Source organism: Austrofundulus limnaeus, unplaced genomic scaffold (genome assembly GCF_001266775.1).
Source record: "Austrofundulus limnaeus strain Quisiro unplaced genomic scaffold, Austrofundulus_limnaeus-1.0 Scaffold173, whole genome shotgun sequence".
NCBI classification, from domain to species: domain Eukaryota; kingdom Metazoa; phylum Chordata; class Actinopteri; order Cyprinodontiformes; family Rivulidae; genus Austrofundulus; species Austrofundulus limnaeus.
In genome coordinates, this window is record NW_013952575.1 from 224,982 (window position 1) to 238,209 (window position 13,228).

Here is a 13,228-nt window from a genome sequence, read left to right on the forward strand (position 1 = left end):
ACACACACACACACACACACACACACACACACACACTCCTGCTTTCCTTTCTGTCAGATGTCAGCGTATCATGTCCCGTGCGAGCTCAAAGCCTCTGTACTGTATGTAAGAGAGAGAGAGAGAGAGTAAGAAAGAGAAAGTGTGTGTGTGTGCGTGTGTCTGAAGAGAAAGGTGAATGAATGGGCTTCTGTTGGGCTGCCACTAATGACTTTATTTAGAAATGCTGTGTTTAACGTCAGGAAACACCGGTCGTGTACGCTGCCAGCAATGTCTGCGGTGATGACTGAGCGACACGAGCAAACTCGCGTCCTCAGACCTCAGCCTCTGCTACAGTTTATCTTCTGATCGGGCCTCTTATCTAGAATACGAACACAGAGTGGAGGAGGTCAGCATCAGATGTTGCTTTTATTCATGTTGCATTAACCTTTATTTAACCAGGCAAATCCCATTGACATCACAGATCTCCGTTTTCAAGGGAGGCCTGGGCTCTTCCTGTCCTGTCTTGCGTCTCTTCAACACTTTGTCAGCCGTTCATAAATCTAAACTCACATTAACAATCTTCACTATCTTGCTTTTCTATAAGCCTCGTTGCCTTCTTTGTCCTCCACCCCCAACACCCCGTCCTGCTTTCTGATGCTGGCATAAAACACACCAAAAGTTTTCACTGGAGCTGGGTAATGAGGGGGACCTTTGACCTCGCCTTGATGACTTCCATATCTGTGCATGTGCAGGAATATATGCGGCAGTGTGTATAAGTGTGTGCGTTTGCAGCTGGGGGCTGACAGCGACATGACTAATGAGGCCCTCGGACAAAAATAATAGGTGGGAATTATAACACAGAAAGGGTGCAAGTGCAGAGGAAGAGGAAGAAGAAATGTCCAACCAGTGGATGGATYAAATGTAAAAGAAGGAAAAMAAAAGAAAAGGAAAGAATGGTTCAAATAATTAGAGAGGGCAACCCATAGGAAATAAAGGGATTTTAGAATAAAAAAAAAGTCTGTAAAGTTTCACAAATTGTTAACTCATAAAAAAACTTGTCTAGTTTCTGTTAGTTGTTTTGAACATTTCACACCTGAAAATCTAAACATGCAAAGCTGCAGAGTAAAAATTTATAGAAAATAAAATAAAAAAACTATTTGTCCTCTGAACAAACACAATTTCCACTGGGTTTCTGTTTTCAGCCTCCCTTAAAATTCTTCTACACTAAAAACCAAAACATCTCATGTTCCAGTTTGATCTGGACTGAGACCACCTATTTTTTGTCTGAACCAACTTTGGCTGCTTGGTCTGAATCATGGTCTGTGGAGTATTTCACGCCTTTTTTTCCCTGTTTAAACAGAAATGTGTGAAAATCAGAGTAAAATTATTTAGCTGTTAAACTATTTTTTTTTACTTATGGTGAAAGGTGTTTAGGTAATTAAACTCAAATGTTCTGTAACTTAAACGGGGTGGTATTAACTGGATGTTCATTTCTGGAATAAAAAGTCACTGCAGATTTATCATTCATTATATTAGCTAGTTTGCATGTAAAACAGTTTACAAATGTTTACAACTGTAAGTAGCTGATCAGCAATTTTAAAAGATAGTTCAGATAATTTGGACAGAGGTTTTGAGGAAAGGGCATGAACAAAAGATATCTCACCAGTTTTAGATAACTTTCTGACTAGGTCAACAACTTGACATACATTCTAAACTAACTTGTGTCTGTAAAATTTAATAACGATTCATACAAACATTATTTTACTACTACTTCTACATTTTTTATATTGCCGGTTGTACGTTGCAGTTATGCAGACAAAAATGTGAAATTTCTGAGGAAGTTCCCTGGGTTGTAATGAATAAGCTACAGTTAGCTGCTAAGATATTGATTAGTTAAAAGCTTGCTACAAAACAACACTTCAAAACATCTGAACTGTCTCTTTAAACATCATATTCAACAAACTGGCATCTAAGAGGTTTTTAAGGTTTTGCCACAATCCTGGTGGTCAAGTGATCTAAATTATGGGCATCACCTGCGTACATGCATTGAATGAAATGTTTGTTAGTGTTGCTCAAGTGTTTCAAATACTGGGTAAAAGGACAAATCTTCCTAACTGGGAAAAATAAAATCTTTAAAACAAGTTTTTTGAGTCCAAAGGTTTAGAACAAAAACAGAATGAAAACCTTCAATCTTGCAACAGAAACCAGACTTTGTGCAACCTGGACACCACATTTGGGCATCTGGCAACACCCACCTACAACTGTCACACACAAGGTCAGGGGTCATCATGTGTAGACAGAGCAGAGCTTTGTAATTATGTATGATAAATGTAATCACACACAGGAAGCATTTCGTCCAACAATTTACTGGCTTAACCTTGTCAGATGTTCCACGATGCAGGCAAAAAACAGTGTTGAAGCATCATATTTGTGAGTTTTCTGAGACCACAGCAACATCTACACACCCACCCACGCACACACACGCACATACAAATATCTAAATAACCCCCTTTGCCCTTATACGAATCAGTGTTCTAAGTTTTTAGTATAGAATTTCTGAAACTGAAGAGCTGAGGAAAAAAAGTCGCCTTTAGACTGAGTGTTGTGAAAGTGATGCTATCAGTCCAAAAGGATCTCTTCATTGAACTTCAAGCTCAATCAGATCAGTGCCCATAAAGGCTGACTGCAGCCAAAGGGTCTCGACCCAGTGACATAAAACATGGCGCCAAGGCCGAAGSAAGACAGATAGACGGAGAGACGGATAGACACGCAGACAGACATCCTGTGTCAAACTGCAAATAGATACAACAATTAAGTAAGGTCTGGTCATTTTCATTTCACTGACCTTCGCCCTCACCTCCCACACATACTGAGACAAATTACTTCTGCCTTTGGATTTGGCCAACAATTCCGGGGCTGACAAACATGTACTGTCGGCTGAGACAGAGGACATAAATCATCCTTGTATTAAATTTGCACTAACGGCTCACAGCTTTGCTTAGTGTGTTATTAATATGTTGTTTTCTGACCAAATTAAGTTTAAGCTTTTGAAATAAAAACCTACATTTTCAATACATTCACCAAACATCGTTGGACTTTATTTTCTCCAATATTTACCAGTAAATATTCTTTGGGACATCACCAGCTGAAAAGAAGACAGTTCCTTTTGTAATTTGGGCTGCTGTCAGCTTTAGGGTGAGCTACGGATATGAGTTTAATCTTTATTAAATGTAACTGTAATTACTGCATCTAATGTATGAAACACTGAATTTTAAGAGAAAGGCCTTCCTCACCTTAATCAAATTCAGTCAAAAAGTTATGTTTTTTTTTTGCATTTTATTTATTTGTGTTTTTTTATCTAAGGTGGTATAATACATGTGTCATACCACCTATAAGGTGTACTTAATGTAAAAGATGTGTATAATGCATGTCAAATCTGTGAAAAAGATATGTCCCGGGCTATGTCAGTCGTAATTTTACAAGTTGCAGTGGCACAGACATTCAGCAAAAAAAAAAAAAAAAAAAAAAAAAAACATATCCAAAATTATTTAGCATTATTTTTGACTTCCCAAAGAAAATTGCAATAATACACCAGGAACAAAAGCACCAAAGCTGCCACCACTGAAACTGCAGGTATTACATTGAGACTTTGTTTCTTGCATTTCAGCACTTGTTTTAAAACCCCGATGGTGACTAGTCTCCTGGCTGAGCAAAAACCAGAATTACATTAACACCCAAAGAGCATTTCATCTAAGCCAGCAGAGCCCCATGGCCCAAGACAAATGTAATAGAGTTTATTTTGTCACATACAGAAAAATAAACATTTAAACTTCTCTTGTATGGAAGGTTTATATGGTCCTGGCTGGGAAAAAAAGCGAGGCTCCTGCAACTGATCAAATCAGGCCAAACAAATCRCATTTGTCAAGTGAAGGATCAAATGTTTGCGCCCACAACAAACACATTAGCGGCCTGATCTACACAGAATACTCTTGGCAGGTCGATGGCATTGAATTAACAAAGTAACACAGAATCTTTGGAAATCTAAACTGACTTTTTTTCTCTGCTTCCCCCTTGCACATCTGTACTCTGAGGACTTACTACAACTGCACGCAGGGAAGTAGATTGGATTACTGTGAGTTCAACTTCAGAGATATGGGATGCCAATTTCAACATAAAAGTTTGAGTTAAATGGATGTAATTAATCTTTTAATATACCACACCCTTGGATGCTGGACAACTTTGGAAGCATTCCTTAAGTTCATCTAAAAAGGATCTTTGAACAAATCAACACTTGTGTCCATTATTCTCGCTGGGGAATACAAGAAATCTGTCATGTATATCTATAATGGGAAAAGGAGATATTTCTTTGGTTTGTTATTTAAATAAACAGAAGCAGGGATGTCTGCTATGTACTCGTGTGTGAAAGTCAAGGGAGAGAGGGGGGAAAAAACGGGAGAGAGACTAAGGGGCCTGACTGTCTGACAGGCAGGCGGGCAGATGGACGCAAACTTGGCATTGGGGAATATGTTTCTGCCAGAGAGTGATCCATAAAGACTAAAGGAGACCAAAGGGCACCCTTCTCTGTAATGAGTCATCATCACTCAGTGGTGTCCATGCTGAGATGACTCGTGTGTATGTGCTGATGTGTGTGAGAATCATTGTTTGGGCAGGAGAACCAGTGGATCTGCTGAGAGATAGAGCAGTGTAAACAGGCAGAAGGCCATGAGGGAAAAAAAAAGAGAGAACTCCTTGTTATTTTATCTGGCTAAATACTGACACCCACGTCTCTTTAACATGTTCACAGGGTAAACATGGGTGAGAAGTTGAAAATGACATTTTCTGCATGAAATGGGATAAATGTCATAAAGCAAATGGAATAAAAATACGGCATTTGACTTTTTAGGACTCAGTAAACATGCTGGATGGATCTTATAATGTCGAGTAGTCCAATAGTAACATGGTGGGCAGCCAAGACAAGGGAGCTGTGGCAATTTCACAAATGATTTTTTTAAGCCAGTCGTTACTTTCACCACAGCACAGACCAAACTTGACCACTAAAAGGGCAGTGCTGACTGCCAACACCTTGTACACAGAATTCATAAAACAATGGCTCATACTGAATTCCACTGCTGCATTCTCAGTCGAGCTGTTATGGAAATGACCATTTTGTTGTACATTTATGTGCATGCACATGCAAGAGGCCATATTTTTTGTTTCGCAGCATTGGATGAATATCTCTATTTCTTGGCAGCTGACAGCCTGTTTGTCATCCACTCCACAATCAAGAACTGACCTTCAGCAGCATAACTACTATTATCCTGCCATTCTTCTCCTGCCCCCTCCCTTCATCCTCACAGCTCCATCGCCTCTCGCACCCTTATATCTTTCTCAACTGTACCTCCTTTCACTTTTCCTTCACTTTTTGCCCAGCCTTTGTCATTGATCGTTGATGCGACTGGCTGCCTCTGTGCTCAGTAATGACCTGCACTGGTAACCAGCTGGCTGCTCCTTTTGGCCCCCTTGTAGATTGAACTGTCATATGGCAGCGATTAATGGCTGGGCAGAGAGAAACACAAACTCACACCTGCAATGTCCCACCCTGTGCTGTCCTCCCAATTCCCATGTCTCATCTCAGCATTTACCAGGCTGGCATCCATTTATTAGGGAATGTTAAATAAAGAATTCCTATACTGATTACCAAAAAAAGTCCAACACAATAAACTGGTGCAAACAAGACAGCTAGAAAACACAAGAAAAGATAGCACATATTTACTAATATTTTTCAGACACTTGAAAAGATGATAAAGTTTTTAATTTTGCCAAATTTATTAATTTGTTCAAATTCTGCTCCTGTACTTCAGTCATACTTCAAATTATTTGTAGTGCTAGATTCAGATTGACGAGATGAGAACAAGAAGGGGGAGTCTGTTGTCAGAAAAGTGTCGAAAATGCATGACAATTAAAGGGGCGATATTATGTGCTTTCCAAGCCTGTATTTCATTTTTTACTAGAATAAAGTAACCATGTCACATTTTCTGCTTATGAAAGAGCTATATATTTGTAAAAATCCCCAAAACAATTTACTTCTCATCTTGAAAGTTTCTAAACACCTTGAAATAAGTCTCTGCCACTTTAAGAACATCCAACCACTTTGGTCACGTCCTTTTCAGCACGTAGCCTGCCGGAGTTGCGGAGCGGGTGGAGGGGGGCTCTGCCATGATGAAGTTCGGCTTACAGACACATCCTAGARGAGGAGCTTGTCCCAAAAGGACACAACCCAGAGGCGTTTCTGGTCCCAAAAGATGTTTCTGGTCCCTACCTGTCAATTTGCTCCTCAGCATGGTCGCCTAAAAACGCTGCAGGATTTCTCAAACATGCATGAACGAGTCAAAGTAAGGTTTTGGGCATGTTTTTTAATGAGAATATAACATTATACCATGATATAAAACTCAAAAAAAGTGGATTTTACATGATATTGCCCCTTTAACTGTCTCAAACCCTAAAGTAACTTCCATTAGCCCCAGAAATTTTATCCCTAATCGCATTAACTGAAAATTAATAATCCTGACCCCTAATATTAACCATGAACCCCAACCCAAAGACCCTATGTGATGCGTCAATAACTGCTGCTGGGTTTTACCTGACGCGTCAAAACCGGACACAGAGGGAACCTGAACAAGCGCCAATATGTGATGAGTCGAAAGTGAGAATGTGTTATTGCATCTGGAATCATTCATCTTCTGTTCACACTTGAGTCACTCTGAGCAAAAGAATCACAGTAAATGATCAAAAATGTAGCAAATGTTGTTTCCACTAAACAAAGATGAGTGAAATGTTTGGTCTGGTCTGTCTGTTGAGACGTGTGCTGTCGGCCCATGTGGCTGTCTTGTGTTGTACTTGGCTGTCCATCTGCTGACTGTCAGCATGGTATCTCCTAACACTGATGAGTAGAAAGTTTCCAAACCATTCCCAAAGCTTCCATTTTAATGCTCATCCAGAAGATTGGCCAAGAATATTGTGGTTTTTTCCCTTGCTTGCCAGCCTTCCTGCAAAGAAGTCCAATCAAGTAAAGAAACATGGGGGCCAAATTTTCCAGTAAGTGCTAAAGATAAGAATTACTTTAGCTTGTGTCATGTTTAACTTTAAATCCATAAAGTTGCTGTTTTGTCCAGAAAATGTACAATAGCAAACTATTGCATTGGAGGAAAATTTTGGAGTGTCTGTTAAAAGATTACTCCAGACTTTATTTCCATGCAACAAAGACATATCTACAGTAGACGAAAAGTTCCTCCTCCCCTCATGTTTCAGTTACTTAATTGCAATAATCCTCACTACAAATGAACTCAAATGTGGATCCTGTGGACTGGATTCTGTCCACCATCTCTGAAAGACCTGACTAATTGAAAGTAACTAAGAAGAAACTTTTTTTTGTCTTTTATGTCATTATGAAATCCTTTTTATGCTTTATTTAATTTACAAAACATTCCAAGAATATTTAGGATTTTTCTTTATCATGGTTACCAAAATTGTATTTCTTGCTGGCAAGCACAAATTTTCATTTAAAACTGAATCTGCAATACAATAATGTTCTAAAAATGAAATGATATATCACATTTGCTTTTATATAAAATTTTTATTTCCAAATTTAAAAGGAGAAAAAAAATCTGAATGAGGCAATAAGGTTGTACATGAAAGAAACACAAAGACATGTGTCAGACAGATAAAATGTTATGGGATAGGAAAAGTAATAAAGATAGACAGAAGATGGGGAAAAGTAATCCTCTGATCAGTGACTATGTGAATATGAGGTCAGTAGGGCTTTGGCGTGATGTGTGGAAGCGAGATAAAATCGATTAGCTTGTCCACTGACCCTGTGAGCAGACCTATCACAGTACTGACAGAGACGTCCAGGCCCTGAGGTCCCTAAGGTCGCCTGTGGACACTGAGGTGAACAGAACGTGCCCCCCTGTCAAACTAAAGCCCTCAAGTAACAGCAACACAACAGACCATGATGCATTGCTTCACTGCACTCTGAATTCAAAGGATCCAAAAAAGACATAGATGTATGTTGCTCAACTGTTTCACATAATACAGAACTAATGTCATTTGTAATTTTACCAAGTATTTATTTGTTAATTGTTACTTTTAATTTTATTGTGTTACATTCAAAATAAAAAAAACAGTACATTTGACTTTTTTTACTTTAAAATTTAACACATACAGTACATGTTACACATTTAAATATGGCCAAACTCATCTTATAAGGAGTTGTTTATGGACTCTAAAAAAATAATTTACTTAACCAAGTTATGTCAGCTGGTTCCACAAGTGAATGTACAGCAATTTATATTTAATTGTCTTTAACAGAACTGTGTTATTTTTTATTCAACTCAGTTTAGTGGAACCATTTTAGTTAAGTCATTTCAGCACTTCATTTCTTAGAGTGTGTGTACTTTTACTTTTACCCTTCTGATTAATGTGATCAGTTTGACTTTTATTTAAGTGCTTTTCTTTTCTGTGAAATTAAATTTTACCAGTCATTTTCTGTTGAGGTATGTTTATTTTTACTTGGTTATTTCTTTCATGTACTTTATATACCTCTGAATGTTTCACAGGGTAGCAGACATAGTTGTTTTCGACAAGTATTTTGTGCTCATCTTCACTGTTTTCAAAAAATATGATCTTTTTTTGCCACCAATATGCTACTCACATACTCAGATACTCAGTTAAGACAGTTAAGTGCTTCTTGGAAATTCATTAAGCACCGGCATGTCAAATTCCTGACACCTGTTGGTAGACCTTCTAACCTCTCCTTATCGTACTATCAACTCCTTTTCCTCTCATGATTTCCTCAGCCAAATCTCAGGGTGAGGAGCACCTCTTTGATTCCCGGCTCATTGTAGTGTATTTGACCCTGGGGGTCACGGAGTGGGAAGGAGTGTATGTGTCACCATCAAGCGCTTCTCCGTGTTAAAATAATATTCCTACAGTGCTTTTAGGATGCTAACACTAATCAAAACAGGACATCCTGGGGAGGGCCGCGCTCACCGGCTTCTTCATGTTTTTGTGTTTGCCGAGGAGTGACAATCCCAGGAAGCAGCGAGGAGGGTTCATCAAAGCCCCAGGCAGGGGGCCTCGGCTGCTGGATTGCTGGAATGCGGCGAGGAAAGGAATCTCTACTGTCCTATTGTTCCCTTGTTTCCTCGGTCTCATCACACATGCCGGCACGTCCAGTTCACTCACAGGTAAGCAGCGCTAATCAGTCTCGGCATTCTTTTCCACAGACACACATTTTTTCCTCTGCTACGACCCTGGCTGACCAGCAACACAACATGCCAAACCTCACAAACACGAGTGAGGATTTATCAAAGGACTGGTAAAGACAGGCTCATGGTTTGTTTTGTTTTTGTCTTCCCTCAGATGTGAGTAAAACTATGGCGAATGATGGTGAAATGAGTGTCACAAATAAGTTATTGAGACTACTAATAAAAAAGACGTGGTCAAAAATGTACGTTTGCTTGTAGAAATAAACTTGGTTTAAACAGCAAAAGAAACCCTTTTTATTTCATTTTACTTCCATTTAAATTTAGTTTTTAATCAAATTAGATTGTTACACCTCCAAAATTACATGCATGAAAGAGTTCCAATTTAAATAAGTTTGTGTTCAAACCTTTGATTGGTAATGACCATTTTTTTCACTTTGTCACCCCTTTAAATGAGTAATACTTTCTCAGCTTGTAAATAAAACATGTCACGTTTTGTCTTCCACTGTAACGTCATCATCATCATCATCATCATCATCATCATCATCATCATTATCATTGCATTTCAGCGCTGCACCACAAGGCAACACAATCAGCTCCAATCAAGTGAATGTTCTCCTGTTCAAACTTCATCAGGAAGACCTCAGCTTTGATCGCCTCTCCTCCCCACCTCAGTCTCGTCCTGTGAGGGTGAGGGGTCACCTTTTAATGAGCTACAGGGTGGACAAGAGTATGTGTGTGTGTGTGTGTGTGTGTGTGTGTGTGTGTGTGTGTGTGTGTGTGTGTGTGTGTGTGGGTGGTGTTGGGTTTTTGTGGGGGGGGGGGGGGGGGGGGGGGATTGGAAAAAAACAAAAGGAGTATGATTAAAAAAAACATCAACCAATAATGTACACATCTATCTGCATCTGCCAAGTCCGGCATCCTTACATAACCCTTTTTTACCTTGATCATATTCTGAAAGGACAATTCTCTCATTCGCTCAGGACCCCCCCCCACCACCACCACCACCACCCTCTCTCGTTCTCTCTCTCTCTCTCTCTCTCTCGCCACCAACCTTCCAGTGGTCCAGCCCCACTCCACCCAGGGAGATCCCCAAGCAGTGCTGGAACACGCTGTTATCACCACATTCACAAAACAATTGTTAGGTAATTCCTGTTTATAGCCGCCCGCTCTCCCCTCAATGTGTGAGAGCTGTTTTCTCCATCAAGCTTCCAGGACAGCCGTCAAAATGCAGCGTTTACAAGCTCTGCGTGCCATTTGAATGTGTGCGAAGTTTCTCCTCAGACTTCAAAAGAATTCTGACAACATGCAAAAGCAGTTGGACGTTTATTAAAGCACCAGCAAATGGAATTAACTAACCACAAAATCCTATGTGACATTAATGAATGAAATAAGAACATACAACCAGAGACAGAAAAAAAGTGAATCATAGAAAATGATCACATAAAGTTGATATAATGCCCGCACTGGCAGCTATAGCTTCAAATCACATCAAATCATATTTAGTCTTCCTATACTGTAAAAAAAGTTTAATAATGTAGTAAAGTAACTTATGGTTGTTAGCTGATGTGAGACATGAGGCCAGAGTGTCGGGCCTGGTTTCTACCACCTGCTCCAGGTAATTGATTGGCGCATATAAAATGATTGAGTTTCTTTAATTAGCTAACGAACATTTCTCCTCAGAGCTTGCCAAGCGGCGCTAACTCCCCCAACGGCGTATTATTAGTCTCAGCTGAACTGCACCATCAGCACTGCATTGACTTCATATCTCCTCAGACATCATAACGACACACAAATCAGTTTGATGTAAACTTTTTTTTTTAATTTAAACTCAGCAATATGTCATTTATCTCAGAGCGGTTGGGGGAAAATTCCTTGCATTTGACAGCTAAGAGTGTACACTCTGCTGAGTGCTTTTGTTTTGTGTATACACACTAAAACACACTCGGTCCGGCCTGACGAGCACATACTGCCCTTTCCAGCACACAAACACACTCACAATCTATAAAAATATGCTTAGCTTGGGACTGCTCTGTTGATAATGACCTCAGCCTTGGCACCGTACTGAGCCAGACCAGACTGCCGACAGACTGGGGGCTTTTGTGTTGACTCTCTATCTCTAACTCCATGACCTTTAAGGGGAAGAAGAAAGTAGAATTGCCTTTTTTTATTATTTAGAAGGGGTAAGGCTTGCTCATTGTTCTGTATTGGTACAGTTTCCCGGTGGTAAACACACTGCTGTTCCCAGGCTTAATATGTTGCTGCAAAGCCCCCACCCCCACCAGCACCACCTCTGTCCATCCAACCCTTGGTGTTCCCACACTGCTCTGTCTGGGTCATAGCATTGGTACCGCCCTCTCAATACACAATCATTCAAAAACTTTATGAATTATAAAATTCTTCCCAAGTGGGATGGTTTGTGAACCAATGATTTAATATTRATAATAATAAAAATAAAAACAAGAGAAAATCCCCTGAGGTGTCCAACCCTCAGAATAAACTCACAACAAGGGTCTGGACGTTTTTTCGCTGCCCGAGACAAGAGGCCATTCTTCAAGTGGGTGACAACAGTGCCCAAACAAACCACTAACCTCATCAGCCCTCTGTTTACAGCCTAGAGCCTGAGTCCTGAACGACTCATTAACATCAGAGACCTTCCAAAAGGCTCATTTTCACACATTGTTGATGGATGAGGGGTCCTGGATATTTCTGCAACTGACCGTTACCATCCCTGCTGTAACACATGCACTTTGTTAAAAAAAAAGAAAAATCTATCACACCTCGACATGCCACATTAATATGAGTGAAGACACAATTTTTTTCTTTGATTTTACATCCAGCTGCACATTCTTTGTCAGATCAATCACATTATTGCTTGATGAAAATATGTTGCCTCTTCTTCATCCCAAAACTATCTAAAAGTTTGTCTGAAATTGTTCGTTTAATACATGATAAAAAGCTAATTTAATGGTATCAATCCAACAATGTAACACACTTACTTTCATTAACAAAAAAAATAAAAGGGGGGGTGTAATTCCTTGAAGGAATGCATATCCCCCTGTGCCATGCATGCCAAGGTTTTAATGAAGAACTCATGGTGACATGACAATCACATGACAATCACAAGTTTTACAGCCATGATGAGATATGCTGTTAGCAGACACAAGATTGACTTCAACATTTAATGCTAAAGATCACACTTATCTGTCAGCACTTGATATATGTGATGGGGAAAACAGACAGCAATGCCAAAGACATTTTTAGATGATAATTTGTGAGACTGACTGAGTTCTGTTCATTTTTGTTAAATTTAGTTGGCTGTAGAGGTCATCTTGAACCAGGTGGACTTAAGAAATTAGTCAGTCATAGATGTGCATCCGGTGGGTACTTTCAGAGGGTCTCTTTAAAATCTGTGAAGTGGTTCATGAAATGTTTTGCTAAGAGACAAACACACACACAGAAACACGTGGAATTTCATGACCCCCCATACACAGGCAGATCAGTGTTGGTAATTATGTTTTATTTTTATTTAATTAGCCTACTTCCTGTCTTTGAGTTAATGGTGTATTTTTGGCTGGTTCAAGTTCAAATCAACAATTATTATGGTCAGATAAAGAGAAAAAAAAGAAGAATCCCGCCTGGAAACCTGATGATTCTTGACCGCATCATCTGAAGATTTTTAAATCACGGAGCTTTGAAGCMAAACGGAGCGCGTGAACGGTGGAAAGACGAAAAAATGGGGGCTGGGGGCTGCTCCAGGGCCGTTTAATGGGGGTCTCCATTTCACTTCCCCACCCACCCCCTCAACCCCTCTCACCTCACCTCTCCAATGGGCCGATCTATTAACCGTTTTAATGAGCTCCGCCAGACAAACGCGAGATGCAGCATGGCCCATTGAACAATGTGGAGAAGGACGACGCGCTGCTCCGCTCGGAAGGACACACACACACACACACACACACACACACACACACACACACACACAC

General features: G+C 39.9%; 1 protein-coding gene across 12 annotated transcripts in view; it reads right to left on the reverse strand.

Moving 5' to 3' along the window:
- The window catches only part of mecom (MDS1 and EVI1 complex locus), a 159,418-nt gene that overhangs the window by 145,090 nt on the left and 1,100 nt on the right, over positions 1-13,228 (reverse strand). The gene's annotated exons all lie outside the window — the stretch shown is intronic.